Source organism: Canis lupus, chromosome 31 (genome assembly GCF_003254725.2).
Source record: "Canis lupus dingo isolate Sandy chromosome 31, ASM325472v2, whole genome shotgun sequence".
In the NCBI taxonomy this organism is placed as follows: domain Eukaryota; kingdom Metazoa; phylum Chordata; class Mammalia; order Carnivora; family Canidae; genus Canis; species Canis lupus.
In genome coordinates, this window is record NC_064273.1 from 4,267,427 (window position 1) to 4,284,329 (window position 16,903).

Here is a 16,903-nt window from a genome sequence, read left to right on the forward strand (position 1 = left end):
CAAGTGGCTGACAGCTTTCTTTGTAAAAAGTAGCATTGCATACTAAAAATGAAAAGATATTTAGAACATAGGAGTACAAATTATGAAAATAATTATATATCAGGAGATTCTTTCCTATTTTAGTAGTAAAATGCTGTATACTAAGAATTTCATCCATTCTTTGCATGCTTGAAAACCTTGCTAGGTAGTACCTCACTCTGTTGTACAAAAATATCATTTTGCATAATTATTTGACCAGTTCACTATTCAAGTCCCTTAAAAATATGATTAAACTTTCCCTGACCCTTTGGCATTAGAAATAGAGCTCCTGGATTAATGGTTTCATCTTGCTCCTTGAGTATTCTCGGTTGTGGGGCGGCGGGGGTGGGGTGGGGGGGAGTTGTGTTCTTCCTGAGTTGTGTTCCAGTTTATATCTGCTGAGGAATATTCTCATTCATGTGCATCTTACTGGCATCTGCTACTAAAATCTGCAGCTAATCATTTTTGTCTTATTTCTCTTGACTTAGGACTTAGTGGTGTCCCTTTATGGCTGTTCAGCTGAGGTACAGAATACAAAATGCTATTCTCTTAGACACAGGAGCTGCATAAATATATTCCAGTCTAACAGGTTTAGTTGTGTTGTCCACAAAGGAATTCTAGGTATATTTGTATTAATATATGTGTATATGTGTGCATGTGTGGGTATATATATATATATATATATATATATATATATATACTGCGATTATAATATCTACATATATGAAAGATATATCATATCAGATATATATGCATATATGTAAATTTACATATATGTAAATATTCACAAATCAGGGTGAATAATTTTTTTGTTTTTATTTTTTAAGTTTATTTTTGAATACTACCATATATACTATTAAGTTAATTCTGTTGCATATCTTCTTGCACTAATGCATTACATCACATCTGAAAAACATTTCATGTCTTAATTTTATCTAAATAGGGATGACTTTAGGCAATTTTTTTTTCCAGGAAAATCTTCACAACATTGGCAAAGGCTTTAATGTACTAAATGCCCTACAGTATTAATGTTGTAATTATTGAAGACTTGTTCAGAGGTAATGAGCTAAAGTGTTGGCAGAATCTGTGATTATGAAAGCCTAATTGTTGGACATGAGATCCCCCTCACCACAGAAACACATATCAAAAAGCTTGATTCTCATAAATCCCTCTTAGTAGGCTATCCAACAACATTTCCCTTTGGCTGACAATTTATGTGGTATTCAGCTGTATGTCCTGGATGCTCTGAGTCCTCATAATCATATTATGTCTGCTCTTGCTCATTTTGAAACTGGCAAACTCATACGTGGTGAGTTGATTATTTAGTTGGCGGTTTCCTATTTTATTTCTGGAAAAGAAGTTGGTTGAATAGACCTTGATAATAAAAAAATATACCTTCTTGAGTTTTAAGGTCAGGCTCTTTCAGTTATTTATGAGGAACTCTCTTAACAAAGAGATATTTAAATATATATATTTAATCTTTAAAGTCTTATGTTCCATATTCATATTAATTATAAATTCTGCTGTGAAGATTTTTTTTAAAGTTTCCTTTTATTAACCATCTATAACACTTCTATCCAGATCACTACAGCTTAAAATAGATCACTACCCTTTTGCAGCTATTTAGTAGCCAAGAGCAATGGATAAGATCCATACAGCAATTCTGAAAAGTTCGCACTGTCAGTTCAGAACATCTGCTTCACCGAGCCGGATTGCTGATTATTTAAAAAGAATGATAAGAAATTAAACATCACAAATATGTTTTTGTCACCATTAAATGTCTGAATTTTAAACAGATTCTTGGACTGGTGGTTCATATCCATCAGGTTGTTCAACTTTAGCACCGGTCTCATCCCCAGTAGTTTTTCCAGAACTACTACCTTCACCATGAAGCTCCATGAGTTTTCCCAATTCAAACTTGGGCTTCTTCAGCAATTTTACTTTTCTAACAAAGACATCATGGAGTGGGTAAATAGACTGACAAGCTTTTTCTATATCTTTTCCGATGCTGTCTGGAATCAATTTATTGACCACTTCTTTCAAATTATTTGTCTGCACCTCTCAGGTCATGATTTCCATCATCTTTTTCCGAATTTGGCAGACCTGTTGGTTCTGAGCGTAAGAGGTCTTCCGAATCTGATTATTGCATTTTTTAGTAAAACCAACACAAAATAGACGAAGCAAATAACCATCAGTAGTTTTTACATCAACATGGGCTTCAATCATGGTCTGCCATTTTTTGACCATGGAGCACATTTTGTCACGGGTAAGATCCATGGAAATTAGTCCGGCAGTTTTTGCCCTGCACACCCTCAGTGATTAGCTTGAATTTCCTAAATGCAACTTCATCATTCTGCAGATCAGCAAGGCTAACTTCAAAAATGTGACCCTTGAGACCGTCAGATGTAATTTTGGTTCCTTGAGTTCTTGTGACTAGTATTTTTCCAGTATTTCTTATATTGAACATAGCTGGTGCTTTCACATCATACCAATCTTTCTTAGAAAATGGATCAACCTCTTTCTTCTTGGCTCCCTTTTTGCCGCCTTTCGTAAGGCACTTGTTCTTGCCAACTGCCACGACGCTGCTCTGGGAGCCAAAAGGGCTGCTGTGAAGATTTGAGAGCTAATTTAAAGTCTTTAAAATTGTGGGATCCCTGGGTGGCGCAGCGGTTTGGCGCCTGCCTTTGGCCCAGGGCGCGATCCTGGAGACCCGGGATCGAATCCCACATCGGGCTCCTGGTGCATGGAGCCTGCTTCTCCCTCTGCCTATGTCTCTGCCTCTCTCTCTCTCTCTGTGACTATCATAAATAAGTAAAAAATTAAAAAGAAAAAAGAAAGAAAGCTTTAAAAAAAATAAAGTCTTTAAAGTTGTAACAGAGCATCATACTCCTCTGATATTTTAAATAGAAAATTTGTGCATAAATACCTATTTTATGGTCATTTTTAATATTTAGATTACTTCTCACAGCTCTTCAGACTGCATGTTACTATGATATCAAGCAAAATTAAAAGTAGACATTATTAAAGTGTAGTACTTTCTTCTTCCTTACATCTCAGTCTCTCAGGCTTTACCTAAGCCAATTTTAAAGAATATCTTCTTCCTACCAATAAGTCATTGCCAGAAGATATTTATGAAGATGTTAGACAGTAACGAGTCCAGGACTAATAGGAAGGTAAGTATATTCCCAATCTCACTGTATCACTGATGATTCTTGAAATATGGGAACCATGTGTATGTTTGTGTGTGTAAGTGTGTACTCATAACTTGAGAAACACTGGAGTCACTGAATCCAACTTGTGGAGCCAAGCAAGGTTTATTAGTGGAAGTACCATTAGAGCTGAATGTTGAAGAGTCAGTAGGATGACAACAGAAATTTAAAATAATAATAATAATAATAATATAATAATAATAATAATAATAGGTTGGGGAGGCCTGGGTGACTCAGCGGTTGAGCGTCTGCCTTTGGCTCAAAGCCTGATCCTGGATTCCTGGAATCGAGTCCCTTATCAGGCTCCTTGTTTGGAGCCTGCATCTCCTCACTCTGCCTGTGTCTCTGCCTGTCTTTCTGTGACTTTCATGAATAAATAAATAAAATCTTAAAAAAAAATTAGATTGGAGTAAGATGGAAATAATCTTTATATTTTTCACTTTAGAGTTTGAATTTTTATCAACTAGTCAGCAGACAGCACAGTACTTAAAATGACCTGGCATGATCAATTTTGATCTTTAATACCTCTAGAAGTAGTGCAGAGGATGAATAGGAAGGAAAAATTGTCAAGGAGTCAATCTCAAAGTTGCTTCAATGATCTAGGTAAAATAGGATTATAAGAATGTGCCTTATTTTATGTTAGCAAATATTTAGCAAGTGTTTTATTTTTACAACACCAGTGCTTAACTTCTCCGTGAAGACTTCTCTAGTCTTTCTAACCATCTTGATATTATTAATTTTGATATTTCTAATTTTGAAAACTAGTATAGAGTCCTATAATCAGTACTGTTCTGATTACATGTTAGATTTTTGTATGTACTTTGACCTCTATAACTTGACTATAAATAGATCTCTTAGAACATATAGGAGAATGTCAAGTACATAGTATGCATTCAATATATATAAATTAGAATTTTTTAAAGTTTGTCACTGAAGTATAGTTTTAGTGTGATGTATTTAGTGTTTTAGTAAGGACACTGGTAAAACTATAACTGAAAGAAAAATATGTTTACAAAACAAAAGACAAATTAAAGAACCATTTAATCTATTTTCTAGCTGACTCAATCATAATTTAAGATACTAAAAAATAAGAATAAAAAGCTCAGACAGCCATGTATCATTATAATATAGTTTGGTCCTTGAATATTTATGAACAAGAGACTTTCATAAGCTATTACAAGATTATCCTTTTCAAAAGTAATTTTTTCCCTATCCTATCAGAGAAAAATAAGTAAATGGTAGAATTGCCTTAGCTCATCACATAGCTATGATTTTATTCCTTTACCCTGTTAAAACTTGAACAAATTTCATTTTTACTGATGACAATTTTATTTGAACAATGACTGGAAAACATCTTTTAATCAAATTGGGAATGGTTAAAATCATAAAATATGAATCGGGAAAGAAAGAACTATAGAATTAACCTTGAACAAAAAAAATCCCATTACTCACTTATTCTATCTGGTAAATTAAGAATTTATGATTTTGTTTCCTATGAGTTGCAATAACACTGAGACATTAAAGGGAAAATAATGTTTTAAGAATTTTGACTTTTTAAAATTGATTCTATGTCACTTTAAAGAAGGTTCCTCCTATATTTTGTTTAAAGAATGGCTCAAAAAAAAAAAAAAAAAGAATGGCTCAAAATACCAAAATTTTGTCTACAGAAACCTTAACTAGCCTCATTAGATAAGTTCAGAAAAGAAAACTGGGCAATGTAGCGAACTATCCAGTGACTGACAATTTTAAATGAAAAGAAGTGATCATTTGGAACCTCTTAAATTCTATTCTAAAATTAGTATGTACTCCTGTCTATATTTCTCATGTTTTTTTTTTGTTGTTGTTTGTTTGTTTTTAATACATGCTGTCCACTCTACAGATTGGTATGTTTCCCTGGATCAAATTTTATATGATGAATAATGCATTACCAGAGAATCAAACACATAAAATGAGATTAGCATAATGTATAATGCAAATTCTCTCTTGGAATATTCCCCCAAATGTGCAATTTAGAAAATTTTAATATGGTGATGTGTGAGTCCAGAGGAGAGATTACCTACTAACATCAATCACTACTCATCACATATCCAAGTCCTGAGTATATACTAGAAAATGTCTAGAATGAGCAAAAATAGTAGCTGAATTGATGAGTATACTAGAAAACTCCTTTACATAACAAGATCCCAGGGGTAATCCTTTATATTTGCTTAAAGACGCATAAATCACCAATATATTCTCTTGGTAGGCTACTTTAAGGATTGATTTATTGAATCATTCAATTTTATGGTTTATAAGCTTTTACATTCAAGACAGGATAATGAGATCCTCTTCCCACATTTGAAAAATTACTAGGTTTTTTAATGCAACTGAATCAACAACAGTATGGAAACATGGCATCCTAGCACAGTTTCAGCTTAAACATTTTACACAACAAAGAGTAAGGAAGATTTTATTTTTATGACTTATCATTTCCCAGTTCAATATCTTCATGTATGCTGACCTTCCTACAAAATAGACTATTTATTAGATGGAGAACTTGATATGGAATCTGCTTTTGATTTGGTGTGTATGTTTTAAATAGCTAATAGCTAAAGCATATGCTTACCTATTCTTATCTAGAAGGAAAATAATTCCTTTTCATTTCAGTTTGACATATTTTAATATCTTTTATTTTCATGGAATTTCAGATAAAATAAAAATGTAAGACATAGCACTGCATTTCAAATGGCTTTATCTGGCCAACCTGTCATCTTTCCAAGTAAAATTTAAGCTAGCAAAGAAAGGATGTATGGTTTTGTCAGTAATGCACCCTTGCAATGCTTGATAATCTGATTTATATAAGATAGTTTGTTCTGGGGCAGCCCAAGTGGCTCAGCGGTTTAGCGCCGCCTTCAGCCCAGGGCCTGATCCTGGAGGCCTGGGATCAAGTACCACATCAGGCTCCCTGCATGGAGCCTGCTTCTCTTTCTGCCTGTGTCTCTGCCTCTCTCTCTGTTTCTGTGTCTCTCATGAATAAATAAATAAAATCTTTTTAAAAAAAGATTGTTTTTAATAGATACATTGTTATTAATTCAATGGGAAGATTTTCATGAGCAACTTCTAAACATAACTGCAGAAAACTAGAAAAGGAAAACCGGAAAAGGTAAAAAAAAAAAAAAAAAGTAATAAAGTAAGAACAAAATGTGAAGAAAAACAAAGAGAAAGTGAAGCTTAAGGCCATGACATAATTCTAGTTCCTTCTCTGTAAACTACAGAAGGAAAAAATGTTCATATAGGAAGTGCTTTTCTACACTATATTTAAAAAACTAGCTTGTCTCAGTTTTTAAAACAATGATTCCATATATTAAAATTCTGCTCATCATTATGTGAATATCTGCCATAGACAAAAAACAAAAACAAAAAACAAACAAAAAACAAAAACCCAAGGTCAAAAGTGTAAAATGAAAATACAATGTTCAGTGTTTTAGTTAAAATCAATTATAATGGATTATGTCTTCCATTGAGAAGATTTGTTCTTAAATCCTTGTTACTCTGGCATAAAGATATAGCCTACATTACATTTTCTCAAATAAATGAGGCTGAGATATTGCTCATCTGCTGCCTAAGGCTCTGCGTTGATCCCAGTTTTTGTTAAGTACCATCAAGGACAAGTGTTTGGGGATGGCATAGGGTAGCCATAGAATAGAAGTCTAAAATATTGTTCAGTGACTCTGGCCTACTTTATCTAAGGTAGCTTGACAGCACTATTCCAGTAAACATTTATGACAGGACTGTTGTAAAGAATGATGGTTTAATTTGGTCATCTCTATATGGTGTAGGTGGTGTAGCCTTGAGGCAATGTAGCTTGGTAAACATGTTTTATTACCTGGGAATGTTTCTGTACTTTTAAAGTAAAACTGACAATATTTAAAATGAAAATAATTTTCCTAACCTATACTCAAAAGCAAATAAAATATAATCACTAAGTTGAGTTTGATCTTGGAGTGCTCAGAAGAAATGCTGCTACCTAATGGATCCTTTTCTTTTTTAATATAGTTTATGCCTGATATTAAGTTTGCAAGCAGAACTGCAAACAAATCTAGTTTGAGGATAGCCACATGTTCAATATCTTCATTGTGTAATGTGTGATTAAATTTAGTAATCCAAAAAGTAGATTACATCTAAACAGTGCAGCTATGGTGATAGATCAAGAATATCTATAGGAAATAACATTTTCCTATATTAAGTATACTTCCAAATAAACTTATATAACAATATGAAACTTTCATAATATAGAAAATCAACATAGGATATGTGTCAAATGTCTATACTAATAAACTCACTTTTTTAAATTTAAATATATTTAAGTGAACAACTCTTATTAAACCTTTATGTGAAATTCTAAGTATTTGTGTGTGTGTAAGTGAGTATGTGTGTATTTGTATTTTAAAGAACTTACCATATTGAGAATAGGATCTCTTTTGAAAGAAGATATGCAAATCAAGGCTCTATGGGTGCAAAGGGACAAAGCAGAAAACAGTTCAAGATTAAAATAAGCGCATCTCCCATGCAGAATCTCTTCAGTTAACAAATTGACTGTATTGTTCCTGTGGACAATGTCAGTCCTTCGCATGTGTATTTTTTTCTTTTATAATCTTCCTTTTACCAAAAGCATGAAATTATTACTCAATCTTTGCTTCAAGGACAATTTTGAAATCTATTTCTACATTTCTTCCTGATGCCAGTGTGAATCACTTTCTATTGGAAGGATACTCTGATAAACAGTTTGCAGGAGGCAACATCATTATCCATCTTCTTGTTTTTAACTCTATCTCACACACACAAATAAAGTATGTATTCCCCCAATATCAGATTGTAAACGAGGTTGCAGAAAGTGGATCAGAAAAGGCAATATCAGCGGCAGCAAAATGAGTCTAACTCTGTCTTCTAGTATGTATAAGGGCAAGAAAAGCAAGTCTTAACACAGTTTCATTTAGGTGAGCAGATTCCCTTTGAAATAACTACACAATGAGAGGTGAATTGCAAAGTGACCTCAATTAACACAGAAATGTTGACTTAGAAGCTTACATTTCTTCTAGGTATATTATGTTATAATATTATGTCATTTGATAATTTGGTAATCAAGTTCTACAATTGACCTAGGCTGAGACCAACATATAAAGAGGTTTTTACCCTTTGCTTTATCAATGATTTTTGAAAGTTGACTTATTAGCTTGTGTAGTAAGGAAGAAAAGAGTACTTATAGTCTGAGTCACAGAAACCCTTGTTCTAATTTCTGTTTCACCATTTTTAATATAGTCATGCACCTCTGTTAATCCAACTTTTTAGGGGCACCTGACTGGCTTAGTCTGTTAAGCATCCAACTTTTAATCTCAGTTTAGGTCTTGATTTCAGGGTTGTGAGTTCAAGTCCTGAGTCAGGCTCCACACTAGGTATGGAGCCTACTTTAAAAAGCAAAACAAAACAAAGTTGTAGATATTTCCTTAACTTCCTTAGGCCTTAACTGTTCCATCTGCAAAATGATAATGATAAAATATTTTAACTGTTCTTGCTACAGATTATACCAGCTATTCTTTGCTGAGTTGATGGAGCTCCTTGACACTATCCCTTAGAATACCCATATTTCTAATGCTTTTATCTTGTGAGAGTCATCTCCAGGGCTACCTCACATGAGCTCAGCAGCTATAAAATACCTTTGGAAAAACATATTTTCATCTATTTAGGGATGAAATTGTTCACAGATGGGCTATATTTGAAAGAGTCTCCCTCATATTGTTTAAATAGCCTTTAGTTTCTTGGATATGGCAATAAAGAGCTTTAGGTCTCTATAGATGCTTTAGGAAATAGCTTATGATAAATCGGTTTTCATCATTAGATATTGTTTGTGATGTCAGAGTAATAATCTCTAAGGCAGGGCATTATAACCAGATGATGTCAAATGAATTTTATTCATTTCTACCTTGTGTTTATAATGTACATAGTACAGCAATTTTAATAATTGTGTTTATTTTATAATGTACAAAGTACAACATTTAAATAATACTTGGATATAATATAATAATAAATAACCACAGTTATTGAGGCCATGGTCTCAAAGCTTTTTCCTTATTGAGGTTTTTTATTACAAACAATTGAAATGCCATTGTGCTAAATGATTATTTGTCTCAGTACTACTGTGCTTTTTTATTTACATTTTAATAAATTTCTGGAATGCCATTAAAATTGGTCATTAGCTAGTTTATTTCTTAGTTTTATAAGGTTCTTAGTTAAATAGTACATGCTTTTAAAGACTGAATATCATTAAAATTCATTTTTTCTCATCAACTACATCTAATTATTACTATTATGACTAATATCCCAAAATAATTTCCACATGTTATGAGATAAATTTTCTGTATTTTTCCCTTATAAGTTCTTTAAATGATATTTGGATCTGTGAAACTGTACCTTCCAATACAGCAGGTACACTACTCATCTTCATCGATTATTTTCTTTGCTATAATAATTACTGCTCAAGATTTTGTTGTTTTGTTTTTGTAGTTGACATCAGTGTAAACCACACGATTTAAATGACTGCTGCAATATGCTCACAAGCTTCAAAAATCTCAAGTCTCATCATTTCAAAGAAGTTAAGGACTAGTTATTACCCCCTGACTTTGAATTCAGATTTAAGAAAACTATCTACTATTTGAAATGTTTCTATTTCACGTTTATCAATGTGAAATTTTCTTTATAACTGCAACCTGTTTGGTTTGATCAAAGGAAGGCTTGCATTCACCAGGAGAAATAATTTTGATATTTTTTTTTTAAAGAATATATCTACTATCAGCAGTGAGAGTAGCACAGAGTAATGGCAAGAACAAACAACAATAAAAAAGGAACATGCTTGTTTTATTTATTTTTTCTTTCATTTGATGATTTTGTTACTTTGACCATATCACTCAGACTTAATGAAGCTCCACTACTTTTCCTAAAAAAAAAAAAAAAAAGACAGGATATGCTTTTAAAAAAAGATTTTTGTGCACAGCTTTTTAATTTTGTGCACAGATTTTACAAACCACAGATCAGTTTATGTATATAATGTGTTATTCTTTTCACTAATCAGCCCACTAAAAAGAAAACTTTTTAGACTACTTGAAAACTAGAGAAATAATTAAAACCCATCATTTTGTTTTGAATTTCATTCATTTTTTATGTAATAAAATAATTCATTTTTTATGTAAATGCACCAGGCATACAGTTTGTTTAAAATTAGTCTGAAAAATAGATGAAAGTTTATATATAGATTGTAAGTTTACATATAGTTCAAAAATTTTAGGACACCTACCTTTGGTCAATTTTATAAGCATAGATTCTCTGTTAGTGGTAAATAAGTACTTTGTACCTTGAAAATGCCTCCTGAGATGGTACCTAAAGTGCAGAAGTGAGATAAAGTGCTATAGGAATCTATCATCTTCTGTTTCATGTAGTAACTTAATTCTGAACTTTTTCCAACTGTAGAAAGTGTCTTTGTGACCTAACAAATGTGTGTTTATATTCTTTCACTTACATGTTGTATAATTGTCTGTATTTCTAACAACCAGTTGGAGTGTGGGTTTACTGAGGACAAATAAGCCTTAAAGTTCCATACTTAAATAGACCTTGCCAAGTATGTACAGCTCAATAAATAAATAGTGTTAAAGAAAAAAAAAGAAGAGGAAGAAGAAGAAAAAGACAAAGAATTTGGGAAGGCCCTATAAAAGACATTGAAGTTTCAGTATGGAACAAAAAGAATAAATTTTAATGGATGAAAAGAGCAGACATTTTAGAAATGAATTTTCTTTTCTTTTTTTTTTTCTTAAAGATTTTATTTATTTATTCATGAGAGACAGAGAGAAAGGCAGAGGCACAGGCAGAGGGAGAAGCAGGTTCCCTGTAGGGAGCTCCATGTGGGATTCCATCCCAGGACTCCGGGATCACACCCTGAGTCAAAGGCAGATGCTCAACCACTGAGCCACCCATGTGTCCGTCTTTCTTTCTTTCTTTCTTTCTTTCTTTCTTTCTTTCTTTCTTTCTTTCTTTCTTTCTTTTTCCTTTTTTTTTTTTTTTTTTTTTTTGGTGTGTGAGAGAGAGAGCATGAGCAAGTGAGGGTTGGGGGGAGCAGCAGGGGGAGAGGGAGGGAGAGGGAGAATTTTAGGCAGGCTCCATGCCCAGCATGGAGCCCAATGTGGGGCTCCATCTAATGACCTTGAGATCATAACCTGAGTGAAAATCAAAAGTCAGACTCTTAATCAAGTGAGCCACCCAGGTGCCCCAAGAAATCCTTTCATGTTGTAAAATAATATTTAATCTATTAAGGAAAGTACTTTATAAATGAATTAAATTGGAGTCAACAATATACATATTATTATTCCCAATATCTGGAGTGCATGACAGGTATTACTGATTGATCTGTGTACTTTTTTGTGTTAATTATTGAAGGAGCTTAAAGAGTTTTAGTAAGCTCACCCAATCCAGCATGTGTACAAAGATGAAACTTGCCATTTGTGAGATAGTAATCTTGTTTAACTTAAAGTCATATATTTAACCTGCCACTACACAAAGAAAAAAAATATTTTTAATCTAAAGAAGAGTTCCCTTTGAATCTTAGATAGTTATCTTGAAGGTTTATCCTTTTAGTCACAGGTAATATTCATTCATTCATTTCTTACATTTCCACAAGTTTGTTAATTGCACTATGCTAGATATTCTGGGAGATCCAAAGGTATATATAAAAACTTCTTTTTGCTTCAATGATCTTTTAATCGAGTTAATGCTAGTAACAGTATAGAATGTGCTAGCAATATAGAATTTGTGCATATTATATATTAGAGTGGACAACTTAAAACTCATCAATCTTTAATTCATAAAGATAGATACACACACTCACAATTAGACAGCTGAAGAGAAATAATACATATATTTCGGAAACATTAAACATTTCAGCATTCTTTTCCTAGTGAGTGAACTTATAAATGCTAGCTTATTTATTATACTTTGAAAGGGAGGATGAATAAAACAGGCATTTTATTTATTGTTGCTTTATACCATTCATAAGGTGATATTTCTAATTCTCTTGCTCTTCTCACCATCCCACTTTTATTTTGTCCTCAGAACTTCAACTGGAAGTTAAATAAAAATTTAACTACCATTCCTAATGGATTCGGAATTTGTTCATCTACATATCATAGAATTAGTGAAAGAGACCTAGAGGGAGAGAGGAAGTGGCAGAGAGAGAGAGAGAGACTGAAAGAAAATATCTGATAAATAGCTGCATATGACACTCCAAAAGCTGGATTGATTTGTTATGACACACAGATGACATCTGGATGAGTATCTGTAACCATGTCTGTAAAAGTGCCCCTGTGAACACATTTTGAGGATGTTATTGTTCTCCTGCCCGTCAGTCAGACTTCTCAGGCCCCATATAAATAGTAAATGCAAATATATAACAAATACATATTATCAATAAGTGTAGAGCAATTCTACTGTTTCCAAATTTAAGCTTCAGGATAGAAATCTGTTAGCCACTTACATGGATATAATGGTTTACGATTATACATATGTATTTATTCATGATGACCTTAAATTAAATCTCTAGCCATTTCTGAGTTTTTATTCCTTCATCACTAAGTTTAATCTTCTAAATGAATGTCTTTTTTCTTGAAATATCTTTTATGAGCACTATTTCCTCTCTACTCATTTTATCATCATCACATTATCACAACTACGTAAAGGAAAGCTACAATAATTTCTCGGATTACCACTGAATCCACCTTCTCCCTCTTTTTCCCACATATTTAGATAGGGAAATATTCCAGTCATTAACCAAAACTTTAAGACCATTACTTTGCTTCCCATGATCTTATGATGCAGATTCCCAAGAAATCTAAGAAAGAGCAGTACACTCCCTATATATTTACAAACGTGCTTTCTATTCCTTTGTGGTATGAATCCTTCATTTTGAGAAAGCTCTTCATTCTTTGAATGATTCCTCACAGTTTTCCTTAAGTCTTGAAGACTGCAGGACTCTGTCCTGGCTGCAGGGTTTAGAGTCTCACACTTCTTTCTCTTCAAAATCCATTTAAAGGCACTTTCTCCAGACAAGGTGTAGGATTGTGTGTCATCAGTTAGGTCAGAAATTTCTAGTGGATGGGTGGAATGGATGAATTTCATACTATTTTATTCCTCTGAGAATTATGTTTTCTTCAGTGGAGATAATAGAGAAACCTAATTAATTTGTCTTTCCATCCCATTGAATAAGACAATTGTTAATATACAATAATGTCTTTGCATTATTCATGAAATGGCATCGGTCAGATAAATTATGGTGATGCAGAAAAATTATCGATAGATGATGAAATAGTACATTTATGGAAAGCAGCATATCTTACACTTAGATTCCCTTATACCTGGATAAGATATCTTATTAGAAGGTTCTTAAGTAGTAATATATTAGAAATATTACCCAAATAATCAATATACACTATAGATTCAATTAGGGTCTAAATGTGTGCTTTTCAAAACTGATATATTTTGTGAATTTAAGAATTGGCAAGCAATTATGAATTGCCAATATATAAATAATACATAACATTTATGTATTAGAGAAAAAGACCAATATTTGGAAATTATTTGCTTTAGGAATCAATGTGATATACAAAAGCCAATTTTTTCCTATAGATAGAGTAAATGGTGTAGGAAGTAAACATGAGCAATGCTTGTAAACATTGAAATGTCTTTCAATTATATATTATACAGTAGTTTGGGGATATATTCAATAGTACTATGACACATCAGAGTCAAACTTGCCCTGAATTTGTTATGTTCAAATGTATATTATAAAAAGATACAAAATGAGGAATGAAATATAAAAGTAGATCAAGGCATACAATATTATAGCAATATTTTTTAGCATGCAACATGCCAATATGAGTTCCGATTTAGTCATCTCATAAAATAGCAACATCAAATCTGTCAGCATTTATATAAAAGTTTTTCAAAGAAAATTGAGATTTTATAGGAAATCGTGAGGTGGCATCATTCATTTTGAGTAATATATAAAACAATCCTTGAGAACTTATAGAAGGTTGGCATTATTTCAATGCAATATAAAGCTTATTCTTTAATATTCATTATACAATGATAGTGTCATAACAAAGCTCTCTGACCCGGGCAAAACCTATTTGGAGCTTTTGTATTTGTTTGTGTATATATATGCATGGGTTTGGCACCTATGTCAAGTCATGAAAAAAAAAAAACAATTTTCTATTATTCTGTATGTTTTAAAATATTAATTTGCTTTTTTAAAGCTAACATAAATGCAGGGCACCTGAGTTGGCACCTGGGTTGCTAAGTGGTTGAGCATCTGCCTTTGGCTCAGGTCATGATCCTGGGGTCCTGGGATAGAGTCCCACATCAGGCTCCCCACAGAGTGCCTGCTTCTCCCTCTGCCTGTGTCTCTGCCTTTCTCTGTGTGTCTCTCATGAATAAATAAAATCTTTAAAAAAAAAAACTGTCATATGCTAAAATCTTCCCACTTTCCTGTAATAATGCTCCATAAGTTTTATACCAATTTTGTGCTTAACATTAGCAAATAAAAATAAAAATAAAAATTAGTGAATATTTTGAAAGTCTGTATTACTGCAAAGGAAAAATCTTTTTTTTTTTTGTATATTTTTTTATTGGAGTTCAATTTGCCAATATATAGTATAACACCCAGTGCTCATCCCATCAACTGCCCCCCTTAATTCTTAAACTCTTCCATCATTGAGTCCCAAAGCCCAGCCACCATTACACAATCATAAAGTTATTTCATAAAGTAATCCTAATAATTTAAATAGTATCTTCTATAAATAATTTGTATATGTACTTTTTAATTTTTGTAGTGAAAAAAATCATATAAGATTTACCTTCTAGCAAATTTTGATGTGTATAGTACATTATTAATTATAATCACAATGTTGTATATCAAATCTCAAATTTTTCCATCCTGCAAAACTGAAATTTTTACCTATTGAACAGCAACCAACTTTCCATTTCTTCCTCCTTCAGACCCTTGCCACCACCATTTTACTCTCTGCTTCTATGTGCTTAAATACTTTAGATACTTTATGTAAGTGTATTTCGGCAGTATTTTCTCACTGGCTTATTTCACTGAGCATAATGTACTCAAAGTTTATCCATGTTGTTGCATACGATAAAATTTCCTTCTTTCATAAAGACTGAATGGAACCACATTTTTCTTTATTCTTTCATCAAAGGACATTTAGGTTGCTTCCACATTGTGACAACAAATGTGGGAATACAAATAACTCTTTGAGATCCTAATTCTAATTCTTTCGCATAAATACTCAGAAGTGAGATTCCTGGATCGTATGGTAATTATATTTTTAATTTTGTGAGGAACACTTATATTATTTTCTGTAGTGGCTGTACACTTTACATTCCCAACAGAGTACAACATTTCAGTTTCTTCATATCCATACTTTTATTTATTTATTTTTATTAATAACCATCTTAACAAGTGTAAGATAATAATATCTCATTGTGGTTTGATTTGTATTTCTCTGATGATGTTGAGCATTTTTCATATACCTACTGGCTGTTTGTGCGTTTCTATGGGCAAATATCTATTTAAGTCCTTTGCCATTTTTAAAATCTGATGGTTTTCTTGTTTGTTTTTTTATTATTGAGTTGTAGGAATTCCTTAGATATTTTGGATTATAACCCCTTATCAGAATGTAGTTTGCAAATATTTTTTTCTATTCCATAGTTTGCCTTTTCAGTCTGTCAGTTGTTCCCTTTGCTGTACACACACATTCTAGTTTGATATAATTTAGCTTATTTTTGTTTTTGTTGCCAGTGCTTCTGTTGATATATCTAAGAAATTATTACCAAGACCAACACTGTGAAGCTTTTCTCCTATGTTTTCTTCTTGGAGTTTATAGTTTCTTTCGTTGGACACCGAGGCTCCTGAGTTTATAGTTTCTGTCATGAATTTAAGTCTTTAATCCATTCTGAGTTGGATTTTGTGCATTGTGTAAGATAAGAATCCAATTTCATTCTTTTGTATGCAGATAACCAGTTTTCCCAACACCACTTTTTAATCTCTGTTACATAAATGATGGTTTGTCCATGTAATAAAGTATCAAACAGCAATAAAGATATCATGCTGAATTGGGGACCAATCGGGCTAGGTGGGGCTAGGTTGGGGGCTATGATATCAGGCTCATAAAAATCCCCAAAATGCTGAGGGGTAAGGAAACCAGAGATAAACCAGACCATGAGACCACCCTGCCCTAGGTGTCTTGTTATATCAGATACTTGTGACTAAGGAAGAATTCCCAGACCCTAAAAAGGAAGTAAGCCATTAAAGATGTTATTACTAGCTCTAACTATCAACTCAATGGTGATATCAATAGATATGTTAAAAGGATTTAGGTTCCCTGGTTGGCTTCCAATAAAAGACCAACCCTACAAGCCCTTAGTGGCAACCCAGTTGGGACCCCTCTCACTTCTGAAATCTTTCTCTGTATCCTAACTTAATACACTTCTATCCCTTTATTCACTCTCCTTTGTCCACAGGATTCGTTCTTTGACTCTGTGAGACAAGAACCAAGCTCTCCTGTATTGTCTGCAAAGATTACTTTGCCAAA

The 16,903-nt window shown here is 32.8% G+C and overlaps 1 pseudogene; it reads right to left on the reverse strand.

Moving 5' to 3' along the window:
- Positions 1-1,786: 1,786 nt before the first annotated feature.
- LOC112661832 (40S ribosomal protein S3a-like) overlaps positions 1,787-16,903 on the reverse strand; it is a 34,984-nt pseudogene continuing 19,867 nt past the window's right edge.